The sequence below is a fragment of the Dioscorea cayenensis genome, chromosome 10 (assembly GCF_009730915.1).
Source record: "Dioscorea cayenensis subsp. rotundata cultivar TDr96_F1 chromosome 10, TDr96_F1_v2_PseudoChromosome.rev07_lg8_w22 25.fasta, whole genome shotgun sequence".
NCBI classification, from domain to species: domain Eukaryota; kingdom Viridiplantae; phylum Streptophyta; class Magnoliopsida; order Dioscoreales; family Dioscoreaceae; genus Dioscorea; species Dioscorea cayenensis.
This window is the reverse complement of record NC_052480.1, coordinates 21,514,313-21,527,299: the sequence shown is the minus strand read 5'-3', so window position 1 is coordinate 21,527,299 and position 12,987 is coordinate 21,514,313. Positions and strand designations below refer to the sequence as shown.

At 31.0% G+C, this 12,987-nt stretch overlaps 1 long non-coding RNA gene across 1 annotated transcript; it reads right to left on the bottom strand.

The window, feature by feature from the left end:
* Window positions 1-1,143: 1,143 nt before the first annotated feature.
* Window positions 1,144-5,689, bottom strand: LOC120269924. The gene is made up of 6 exons (XR_005539522.1): window positions 5,569-5,689; window positions 5,035-5,089; window positions 4,863-4,932; window positions 4,617-4,692; window positions 2,391-2,542; window positions 1,144-1,364 (listed from the first exon to the last, which is right to left on the bottom strand). It is a non-coding gene; the product is annotated as an uncharacterized LOC120269924 (long non-coding RNA).
* Between the last annotated feature and the right edge of the window lie 7,298 nt (window positions 5,690-12,987).

Sequence of the window (12,987 nt, the reverse complement as noted above, 5' to 3'; positions counted from 1 at the left end):
TTAAAATAATTGTAGTCCACAATTTCAAAGATTTATAATTTATTAGTAAAAAAATAAAAATATATGGATTTGAATTAATTTAAAATTTTTTAAACGAGAACCAAATGGAGAACCCTAAACCAATGCTCAAAACGTAGACACAATGTCCAACTTGTTTGCATTCATAGAACATGGTCACAAAACCTCCACAAGAATAACACAATGACCTCGAAGATTCCGTTTTATATTGCTTTCAATTGTCCAATACAGTACCATCAAGTTCTTTGACTTGATATACTTTATTAAACTCAATGAACCAGACTTAAATGATAAGCTAATAATCATGTTTATGAGTATGTTCAACTTCCTCAAAACTAATGTCTACATCATTGAATCTGCTTACCTTGACTATCATGTAAATAAGACATGTTACTCAAAGTAAAAGGTGTTCAAAGTTTCATGAGTTTGCTTCTCTTCAATCTTGGCTTTCTCTGTAGTGAGGGAAAATCGATAAAAGAAAAGAACTTTGAAAATGGACAAGCAAATGGGAGTAAATATTAAAATGAAAATTTCTAAAGAACAAGAAAATAATAAAACTGCAAGTAAATGAAAGGACAACCATTGATTCATTGCACATCTTTACTTTTTTCTTTTCTTTTCATAATGTTCTATTTTCTATTTATCCAAACCATCTTTAAAAAGGTAAATATACATAGAAAAAATTATTTTATTACGCCAAAATTACATAAATAATGGCATAAAAATAATTAGAAAAATATTTTCAAAAGAAACAATAGTAGGAATGAATGGCAGCCAGGCAATAATTTTCAAATAATAGTGAATGGTCTACATATTTCTAGCGAAATAAAATGACAATTGTTATTTTCACGAGAAAAATAACAATTTTCAAAGGTCTACATATTTTAACTTCTAAAAAATCAAAATCAAGACAGTATAAAGTTAGTGGACTTTTGAAAAAATAATTATTATTAGTTTGTAAATGTCAAGGAAAATAAAATGACAATTGTTATTTTCACCGGCTACTCACATACAAACATAGACCAAATCTTTGCATACAGAATTAAAATATATTCCACATTTAACAATTAACAATAACTGATGGAAAATGAAAACAAAATATAATTGAAAACCACATTTAAATGAAGTCGGAATCATCCCCAAGAGAAATAAGAGTTAAGATAATTGGATGAAATATATTACAGGAAATGAAAAAAATCACAGAAATCTCCAAAGAATATACCTTTTCTGACACTAGCTGGTACTTTTCTAACGCCTCTCTGACAGTTAATAGTGATTCAGATACCGCTATTCTCAACAGTTCCACTGAAGTGACAGGTGATGGAAGCACAACAGGCTCCAATTTCCTATAACCAGATGAAAGAACATGAATCAGCATGCCGATCTAAAGTAAGAGTTAATCCAAAAATGGCAAACACAAATGAATCGTGATGACACATTTGATGCTTCCATGTGCAATTCTGAAGCAGTAGCAGCAACAGAAAATGAGGACATGATCTAACTGACTTCAACACCATGCTGGACCATAGCATTACTAGTCCCAACTTGGTTTGAAGGGACATTACATGGAATACACCATATGGATGGCTATCAGAAGTTCACACACACACATACATGTCCCAATTCATAGATTCATACAAAGAAGAGAAAAAGGAAAGACTTCAGATAAATATTATGGAAATTTTGATTCGATGCTTACTCTACCAAAAATATTTTGATCAGTAATACAAAATTCGATGTACAAGACAAGTTCTTTTTACAACAAAAATAATAAATATCATGCTGAAGACCCATGATTCCAGACCTTTTCATAACCATGTACTGTGCAAACCAGGCGTAGGACTACTATTTAAGAACCTCAGTAAATTCTTTTGCTTTTTAGGATCCATATTTGTTGTAGAGATGTGTAATGAATTTCTTAAGCACTCAAAGAGATATCAGAAATAAACTGTAATTCCTTAAGAGTTCACCACTCAATCATGCATATCCAAAATTAAAAAATATATCAGTTAGAAATAAATAAAGAACAAGATCTCAAAAAGCATGGATTTCTAGCCAAGCATAGCTCAATGAGCTTGCTAATAAACAAAGGTCATGATCTGATTTTTGAGGAAATGTCATCAAGAATGTGTGAAGTTTTCGGAAAAGAAAAGTCATGATGCACAACCTACTTTGCAAGTATTTATGTTAATAATGTCATCAGATTACAGAATTCACAAAAATTGGGTAGGTTTTTGTGATTAATTCCAAACAGAAAACCAAGTTTCCTAAAATTTTAATTTTGTAAGATGAGCTAGTTGTTCTTCTAAGGCTATAATGGAATAGACACTGATATTATGTTTGCTGAGAATACAAGTTAAGACAAGACACACCTTTAATTTAAATTGTTGGTAACTTCAATTAAGGGAGAACTGTATGGCTTCTGAATTCGATCTGTCTTCGCAAGTGTCAAGCTTTAGTAGGATCACGTTTCAATCACAATTTGATTAAGAATATGGCACGTAGATATGAGAATCTAAATTATCTGCAAAAATTCATTATAACTTCAGATTGCATTCAGCGGCAATGAAATAATTATTAAGAATTAAATCTGTAAAATGCAAAAAACACAAGTAGTGGGATTGAAAGAATCCACCTCATGCAACTTCAAAACTGCTCGTGGGAAAGATGAACTATGGTTTATGATACTCAGATAATGATTTTTAATTGATTATTAGTAATGTCATAGCATCTACGGTTTCATATATATCCTTAGATCGAGGATGTGAATGATCGAAAGCAATGAATTCATGTGAATGATCGAGGATGTGTACTTTACTTGGTTATCATCTATTATAGTTATTTTAGATTTGTACTTAGAATATCTTTTGCATGTTGAATATTGTTTCTGTTGCGTGTTATGCCTTGTCAAATTGCTCTATCATGCCTACTGTTTTGTTTTAGCCTCCGTGACAATTATAACTGAAGGTCTCAGCTTGATTCACACCTAAAAAAAAATTACTAACTACCATGTATTCTAGAAAAAGTAGCTTAAGTAGCTGGATTATTTTTTTATGTATATATACATGTACAAGCCCTGAATCAATATTCCCTCTTCTATTTTATAATTTGTTAAGCATATAAGTTTAAGTTAATTTAAATTTACTAAAAGTTTTTAAATGAACTAAGCATAGATTTATGTCTTGTGGCGATGATATTTCTTTAGTGTGTTTTTTCAACTGTTTAGGTATATCACACAGATTAAAGTCTTAAACAAATTTTGCTTCAAAGCTGTATTTACAATTTGCCTAAGAAGGAATGCTGGTAGGCTTTGAGAATTGAAATGAAGGTTTGATGTTCCATGTCATGTTCTGATATCAATATATACATGCACATCATTCAAATTCCTCATTTTAAAAACAAAAACAAAATGAATTGAAGAACATCACACATATACACTCATATATATATATATATGAGTGTGTGTGTGTGTGTGTATGTATATATATATTGATCTTATATATATACATACAGAGACAAATTAATCTGAAGTAACATTGGTTCAATCCAAAATGAGCTCACTTGGAAAGTAATTAATTGGCTTTTGGTAATGAACAAAGGGCACATGCAATCACCTTAATTAAAACTAGCTATATATATGAGTCCACAACCACACTACTCCAAATAAAAATATCAGTGCAAGGAATTCAAGTTTAAATGGATTTTTATATATATATATATTCCATGTCAAGAGCAGCAACTCAAGCTTTTTGGTTTGTTGACAAAAATTGGAGTAGGATTGAAAGTGAGTTTATTGCTTTGAGATTTGTTAATTGGTGAACATGTACATCAAGCTTGGTAGGGTAGCTCATGATCCCAATTAATCAAAAAGTTGAAAAATAATTTTTTCTGGTGAATCCAATCAAAAGCCATCCTTTTCCTTCAACTTAACTTGTGAACCTCTAATTAATTTTGTTCACTATGCCTATCCATCCAAATGAGTTCATTCACTTGCTTTTGTCCAAAATGTTCTCTGACAACTTAAAGACTAGTCTGAGAAGAGCTATATGGAACATGATGTAGATTGGTCATAGATTAAAACTTTATTCAGTCCATCACTGTGTAGGTGGCTGTTCTCACGTCACTTACCCTCAATTTCACTTTTCGACAATTGTAATTTGAGCTTGTCACTAAGAGAATTGTAGTTAGTAGTAATGCTTCATTTCTAATAGCACAGAGGCCATCAAGCTCGAAAACAAAACAATAGCAACAGGCGGCACTATCCTTTTCTCATGATCTCATAATTTTGAAATTCAGCAATCTAAATTTCCGAAGAAAAAGATTCAAAGCCATATGGAATTCAGCAAGTATGCTGAATTTTTAAGGCATACTAATGACATCTAAATTATTACTCGTTTGCAAGAAATCAAGCCAACAACTCAGATGATAAATACAAACCTTTCTCTGCCTATAATTACAGTATTTCTATCTACACTATAGGCATGGAAAACAAGAATAGCCTTCGAAATTATTAAGTAGCGAGCTAAATAACCCACTTTATATAAGCAAAAACAACAATCCGATGGATCTAGAATTGAAGTGTAAGAACTTCAGCAAACCTGTGATAACTTGAGTTCGTGCTGCTCGCCGGAGAAATCATCAGAAATAATAAAAACCACATTCTAGAGCTTTAACCTAAAAATGTGAACATATGAAGAACAAAAATGAAGAAATTGAGATCATCATGGAAGCACAAAAAAGGAAAAAGAGGCCAAACAGAATTCATCAGGAATACAAATTAAAAACATTTACCTACAAAAATAAGATAATTAAACAATTTAATACATAAAAAAGATGCTTCTCACCACGATATTACGTCCATCATCTCATAGATATGGTCTTTGCAAAGAGAATGGAAAACCAGAATCAATGCCACTGACATTTACCACAAAAATCATATTATTAATGCAGCATTTCAAATGTTTAAGCATTTAATATTCAGAGTAGTCTAACTGACAACAAGAAGAGGGTACTTACGGTCCACGAGAGATTCAAGTCCAAGTCCAGCAGCCACTTCTCCGCTCCACAAAGCCTTAAATCAAATGATTTTCACACAAAAAATTGCAAATAACCTCGAATTAAACTCACCAATCAAGAGCAAACATCATTAAAAAAAAATTGAACAAAAAAATAAACAGGATGAACAAAAATAATTCTAGCACCCCTCAATTGAAGAAGACTTTACCAAACTAGACAAAATCCTAGAATTCCCAATCAAACATGACCACAAAACTGAGTAAAACCCTAAATTCAATCCAAGAGGAGCATCACACAAACAATCACAAACTTGATTAATCTAAAATTAGTTAAAAAACAATAAAAATCACCCGATCCATTTATCACCAAATAAAAAAAAAATCTAAACAAACAGCAAATACAAATCCAAACTCAAATTCAATTGAAGAATTGAAACAAAGATAGAAATCAAACCTTGCAACTGAGAAATCAACAACAAACACCTTGCAACTGAAAAATCAAGGAAAATATATGAAAAGGCTGAGTTAGAGTTACCTTTAACAATCGGTGGGTGAAGAGGTGGCGAAAGCAAGCGATCCCACCCCGGCAACAATCAACGGCCGTGAAAAGAAGGTGAACGATGACCGTGAAGAGGCGGCAAGCAATGGTGGTGAAGTGGGCGATGAAGGGGGTGAAGAGTGTGAAGAGGGTTTCTTAATGTTTTAATATCTTTTGTTTTTGGATAAATTACAAAATTAGTCACTAAACTATCCACCAGTTCCTATTTTGGTCACTAAACCAAAAAAAATTTTATTTTGGTCACTAAACTTATAAATTGCTTTCAATTTGGTCACTGACGCCAACGCCGTTAACGGCTATCTGACGTGGCTTAGCCATGTCAGCACAACAATTAAAAAAACCTATCTTCCTTACTTTCTTCTTCTTTCTTCTTCCTTTCCCTTTCTCAAAACCTCTTTCAAAACGCCAAACATGTTCAACATCCCACACCCATCACCAATGCAACAGCAAACTCTCCATCTCCATCTCCTCCTCTTCCTCTCCTTCCCCTTCATTCACATGCAGCACATGCCCATGCAATTCCATGACATAACCCTCCATCAACTCACTACTCCATCTCCACCTTCTTCTTCTTCACCTTCTCCTCACTCCCTCCCTCTCCTCTCCTGCCACCACCTCCATCCCACCAACATCACCAACCATTCCCATTCCCTCAACTCTCTCCTCCTCCGCGACCAACTCCGCATCCCCTCCCTAACTTATCTCCTCTCCTCCTACCACATTTTTAACTTCTCCATAACTTCCTGCCTCAACCTTGGCACCGGTGAATTCTTCATCCGCATCAGCGTCGGTTCCCCTCCTCGTCCTCAATACCTCATCCTCGACTCCGGCAGCAATGTTCTCTGGTTCCAATGTCTTCCATGCTCCCAATGCTACTCCCAATCTGATCCATGGTAGAAGAAACGATTACTTTACCAGCTGCACGATGCCATGGCAAGAGGAAGAACAAGGTTAGCCTTGCTAACATGGTTAACTCTATTTAAAAGAGAAAGGGAAAGGAAGAAGAAATAAGAAAGAAGAAGAAAATAAGATAGGTTTTTTAATTGTTGTGCTGACATGGTGAAGTCTGCTGACATGGCTAAGCCACGTCAGATCGCCGTTAACGGCATTGGCGTCAGTGACTAAAATGAAAGCAATTTATAAGTTTAGTGACCAAAATAAAATTTTTTTTTGTTTAGTGACCAAAATAGGAACTAGTGGATAGTTCAGTGACTAATTTTGTAATTTACCCTTTGTTTTTTTAATATATTATTAAAATGTATGGAAAATTTTAATTGCCGTACAAGTCCCTATAATTATGTACTTTCTGCCTTTTTAGTCATTCTAATACTTTTAGGTACAATTAAGTTCTCATATTTGGTCGAGTTGGTCGTTCTAGTCCACAATAATATTTTTAGGTACAATTAAGTCTTTGCAATTTACACTCGCCCATCTACACCGCGGACTAAAATGACCCAACATGACTAAATATGAGGACTTAATTGTACCTAAAAATATTGCAAGGACTAAAAGGGCAGAAAGTACACAATTACAGGGACCTGTATAGTAATTAAACCAATTGTTTATTATTTATATTTTATGAAGTTTTAAGTTTTATAAATATCTCATATTCATTAACATTAATTATTAAAATTTAAATATTATAAAATTAACAATAAATCAATTTAATTAACATAAAAATTATTTTTTTATTTTTATATGAAATACTTTTAATTTCATTAATTTATATAATTAACGTTATTTTTTATTATAGAAGAGGAAGTAAGACAATTATTCATTAATTATTTATTACTTAAATTTAAAAATTAGAAAACTAACGATAAGTCAATTTAATTTAACATAAAAATTAATTTTCTATTTTTATATGAAACACTTACATAGTGTTTGGATTCAAAAGTCAAAAGGAAAGCAAGGGGAGGGAAGGGGAGGGAAAATGAGGGAAAGGAAAGGACGGGTTCAACCTTTGTTTGGATAGACAAATTTTATGAAAGGAAAGAAAGAGAGAGTTCTTTAATAAACCTTATTTGGTTACGGAATGGAAAGGAAAGGAAAGGATATATAATAATATAATTTACCAATTATACCCTTATTATTAAATAAAACATTACTTATTTCTATTTAAACACATGCATTAATGTCTAATCACATAATTTATAAAAAAAAATAAATTATTCGGAGATTTGAAGCACAAATAAACTAGTGTCTATTATATAACCATATAATATTTGCATAAAGAAGACAAAAACAAAGTCGAAGATAAAAGTGAGACCAAAATATATATTTCTCAAACATCAATTTTTTAAAATACAAACTAATTATTAGTCATCAGAATCAATAATAGAAAGAACAACCTACCTTTTGAATAGCACGTTATCCTATGTAGCATCACGCATGAACATTTAGGCATGCGGATGCAAACTAGCTTCTAACTATTTTTAGAATAGTTTTCCTCTCAATTATGGAACACCAAATTACTTAATTAGGATTTAAAGACCAATTCCTCCAACAATTCTATATAGATCATCACAAGATCACTTTATCTATTTTAATATATTAATTCATAGCATAATAATCATGCTGAATTTGATAATTATTAGTTTTTTCTCACTCAAAGAAAATTTTAATTTTATTTGTACTTTGAATAAAATTTGGATAGCAATAAAATTATATTAAGAGTAGAATTCTGTTAAGATAAATTATTCTAAGGATGAATTGAGAAATAAAAAACACAACATAAACAAACAGATAAAAAAATAAGCAAACAAAAAAGAAATACATGAAAACAAAGATTTGTGATGGATGTCATGTGAATACTTTATTAAAATAATTTAGATTGAAAAAAATGAAAAAAAAAAACTTATGAAGTGGTGTTATGTAATTAATTTAAAAAAATTAAGGGTAATAAGGTCTTTTAAAAAATTTAAAATCTTTACGAGGTTCTCGCTCCCCCGGCACCCCAAATAGGGAGGGGGGGGCCAGGAAAATGGGGGTTTCGGAGGATCAGAGTTAACCTTTCCTTTCCCTTTGTTAAACTAAAATTATCAATCTAAACGAGGGAAGGGCCGACTCTAACCCTCCAAAACCCTCGCTTTACTTTACTTTCCCTCGTCGACCCTTAATCCAAAAATAGCATTATAATTTCATTAATTTATATAATATACATTATCTTTTCATGACCTGAGATTTTTAAAATAGATATATAAAATATATTTTAATCCAATGTTAAAAGTAATTTTGAAAATAATTAAAATCAAATATTTATTTACCAAAAAATAAAATATTTTTTGTAGTAGTTGCAATAAAATATTTTTTTTAGTAGTTGCAGTAAAGAATGTTAATCTTTTAAATATTTATTTCAATAATTGTTTATCTTAATCAAATAAAAAAGTATATATTATAAATTAATTTATATAAAATAATAAGTTAAGTAATTTTTATAAATTTGTAAATTAATTGATTCAATTATATATCCAATCAATGATTAATAAACATTATCTTTTAAGAACATGAGTTTTTTAAAATAGATATATAAAATATATTATATTCCAATGTTAAAAATAATTTTAAAAATAATTAAAATCAAATATTTATTTACCCAAAAATAAAATATTTTTCTAGTGGTTGCAGTAAAGTAGGTTAATCTTTTAAATATTTATTTCAATAATTATTTATCTTAATCAAATAAAAAAGTATATGCTAAAAATTAATTTATATAAAATAATAAGTTAATTAATTTTCATAAATTTGTAAATTAATTGATTAATTTATATATCCAATCAATGTTCATAAGCTTGTTATTTTTACAGATGCGCATTTAATTTTTAGAGTAAATTATTATGATATTATTTTTTATATTTGTTTTATAATATTTAATTCTTTAATTTAATTATTATTCTTAATATAAATCTCAAATTATATTCTAATAATATTATTATAATTAAGTCATGCTCTACTAAACATAAATATAAAAATTAGATAAAATTCAAAATATATGGTTCTACCAACAAAACGATATTCATCACTGAATGTATGATCTATTCTAACACTTTTAAAGATTCATTGGTATAGATAATCTATAGCTACTACATTTGACCATTGCTATAGATATAGAGTAGTAGTTATACCAATGGAACAATATCCGTAAGTAAATGCCATATTTATTCTGTCAAATTGAATGTTTCATTAGTATAGATTGTCTTTAGCTACAAATTTGACTGTCACTATAGATAAAAGTTTATCTATACCAACAGAACAAAATCCATTAGTAAATATCTTATATATTGTGACAGTTTTAAAGTATCGTCCGTAAAACCAGTTTATAGCTACGGAATTTAACTGTTACTATAGAGAAGCGTCATTATATGGCAATTTTTTTGTAGTGAACCCCACAATACCAAGCATTCAACACAAAAGCAAGGCACCCACTTCTAATCCCTCCGACGAGTTGCCGGCAAGGAGTTGATTCCTCAGTCGCCGGAACTTCCAAGGAAGAGGTTGGGCTGCTACCCACCTCCTTCGGTCCCCCGACAAACCCAAGAGAAAGGTTGATAATTCCTCAAACTTGCTGCCTTCTCTCTAACACAAAGAACTCGAGGAAACCAACCCCTTAAATTAGCCTCCAAAATCCAAGAAACGAACCTCCATGCTAGCCGACCAGATCCACCAATTTAGGAAGAAAGCTGACAAGTGGGGACAGCTGGCGATTCTTCAGTCAAACTCAGTCAAAGGCATCCAATTCTCCAATCAAGGTTGGTCAAAGAAGCTGGCAAACATTACAGCTTATTGGCTCATTGGAGGGATTGGGATGTACATTGTGTTGCATGGCGGAGATTGGTCGGCGGAGTGGTGGCAACGGTTTGTTGGACTTTCTTTGAGGAAGAGTGAACTAATAGTGGTGATGCCAGTAGGGGTGGACATGGGCCGGGTGACCCATGGGCTGGCCCGAACCCAGCCCAAAAAATACAGGGCCTGGGTTTAGAAAGTTGGCCCAAAAAACTGGGTTGGGCTCAAATGTTTTGGCCCGATTGAATTTCGGGCTGGGTTTGGGTCAGATGAATTTTGACCCGACCCGACCCGGCCCGACCCGAATAAATAAATAATATATATATATCATATATTATTTATAATATATATAATTATATATATAATAGTAATAGACTTGAAAAGAGTAAACATTTATAATTCTTGTGTTGTATTTTTTTAAAATGTTTGAAAAAATTTTAGGGTTTGTAGTAGTAGTTTTATTTAGTTATTTCAATTATTTCATAAAAAATTATTTATTTTTTGGGTCGGGTTGGGCTGGGCCTGGGCCTAATGACAATCAAATGGGTCGGGCTTGGATCAAAACAATTTGGCCCGAATATGGCCCGGCCCAGCCCAGCCCGAATATATGGGTTATATATTTGAGTCTAGCCCAGCCCAGACCCGACCCAGCCCGACCCATGTCCACCCCTAGATGCCAGTAGCACTGCTAGTACTAGCATGAGAGTTGATGCCGATGGTGGTGAGAAAATTCATACACTGGTCTAGTGGATTATTATTTAAAAAAAAATGGTAAAATATTTATCGTTTCCCTCCGTGTAAAACATGAAAAACAGTAAATATGTTACCGTTTTCTTGTTTAATTAAGCAAAACCATAACATGATTAACATTTTACTTAATTGTGTAATTTTTATAAACTTTGCTTATTTAAGTAATTAAAAAAATATAAGATTCTAAAAAAACCTGCAATAATATATATTTATAATTTATTAAGCGTTTTCATTGTTTCAATCACACTCATTCCAAATGGCTCTAGTGGTTTTAAGACCCAAACATCGTTTTTCTCAAATATCTTTTGTTGTTTTTATCATTATACCATTTTTAAAAAAATTATAACCTTCAAGTATATGTTCTCACAAAATGCCATATTTACATATATGGCCTTTAATATCATGCCTCTATTGCCCTTATTTTACTCTCACAATCCTCTTGTATTTACATTAGTCCTTTACTTTTGAAGAAATAACTTTGTTGTTTCTAAGAGTTTGTAGTTGGAAAAATGGTAATGAAAATAAAAACTATATTTGATTCAAAATAATAATAATTATGAATGAGAAAAACAAAAGAAGAAATGTGACATAATTATCTTCAAACATCTATTGCAAAAAATTGGCATTAATATATAAATGATAAGATATATTTAATAATAAATAACTTTTTCATTTATAACATGTTTTTGAATAGCATTATCCACTTTAATTATTATAATTAATTAAATAATTAAATCAATAATTTTTATTTAATTAAATTTGAAGCAAGGACAAAAGCATTATTTTAGTTTAATTATTATAGTTAAATATTTTAACTCAAAAATTTTATGTTAATTACAGTGAACTTTAATGACTGTAACTAATTATTTAAATTAATCATCTTTATTTATTTAAATTTCCAACAGGGGCAATTTGCCATTTACTTTAGTTATTATAATTAAATAGTTCATGTTAATGATTAACTAGTTTAAATATTATAATTTAAAAAAAATTAATATTTAAGACAAACAATGTTATAAAACTATATAATATAACAACACAAACATAGAGCAAAAGAAAGTAGTGGAAGTTCTTTATCTTGTTCTTATTATTTATATCATTCTTTTGATACATATATATATGGTGTAAATTAGAAACTGAAAAAATCTTTTGGCAAATGAAACGCCAAAAGTCAAGAGGAGTTGAGAGAAACATAATGGGCATTCATTTTAAATGTTTCATAACACTCCCCCTTGAATGCCCATTATATAGAAATTGCCTCGTTAAAACCTTACTAAAAGAAAACCTAGTGGGAAAAAATCCTACTGAAGGAAAAAGAGTACAACTTTCCTGATATATGTTTCATCTGCTGCCTCATTAAAACCTTGTCAGGAAAACCCAGTAGGACAAAACCATGACAAAGAAAAAAGAGTACAACGAGTATATGACTCCCCTTAAAGAGAACATTATTGAAGATCCCTTAGGTGACGCATCCCAATCTTGTGAAGAAACTTTTCAAAAGTTGATGTGGGTAATGCCTTAGTGAATAAATCTGCAGGATTTTCACTGGATTGTATTTTCTGAATATGGATATCACCATTTTTGTCAAGATCATGTGTGAAAAATAACTTCAGTGATATATGTTTTGTTCGGCGGCCTTTGATGTATCCTCCTTTCAATTGAGCTATACAAGCTGCATTGTCTTCATATAATATTGTTGGTCTGTCCTTTTGGGACAACAAACCACAATTTTCTTGAATATGGTGTGTTATTGATCTTAACCAAACACATTCATGATTTGCTTCATGAATTACAAGTATTTCTGCATGATTTAAAGAAGTAGAAGTTATAGTTTTGTTCATAGAATGCCATGATATGGCCGTT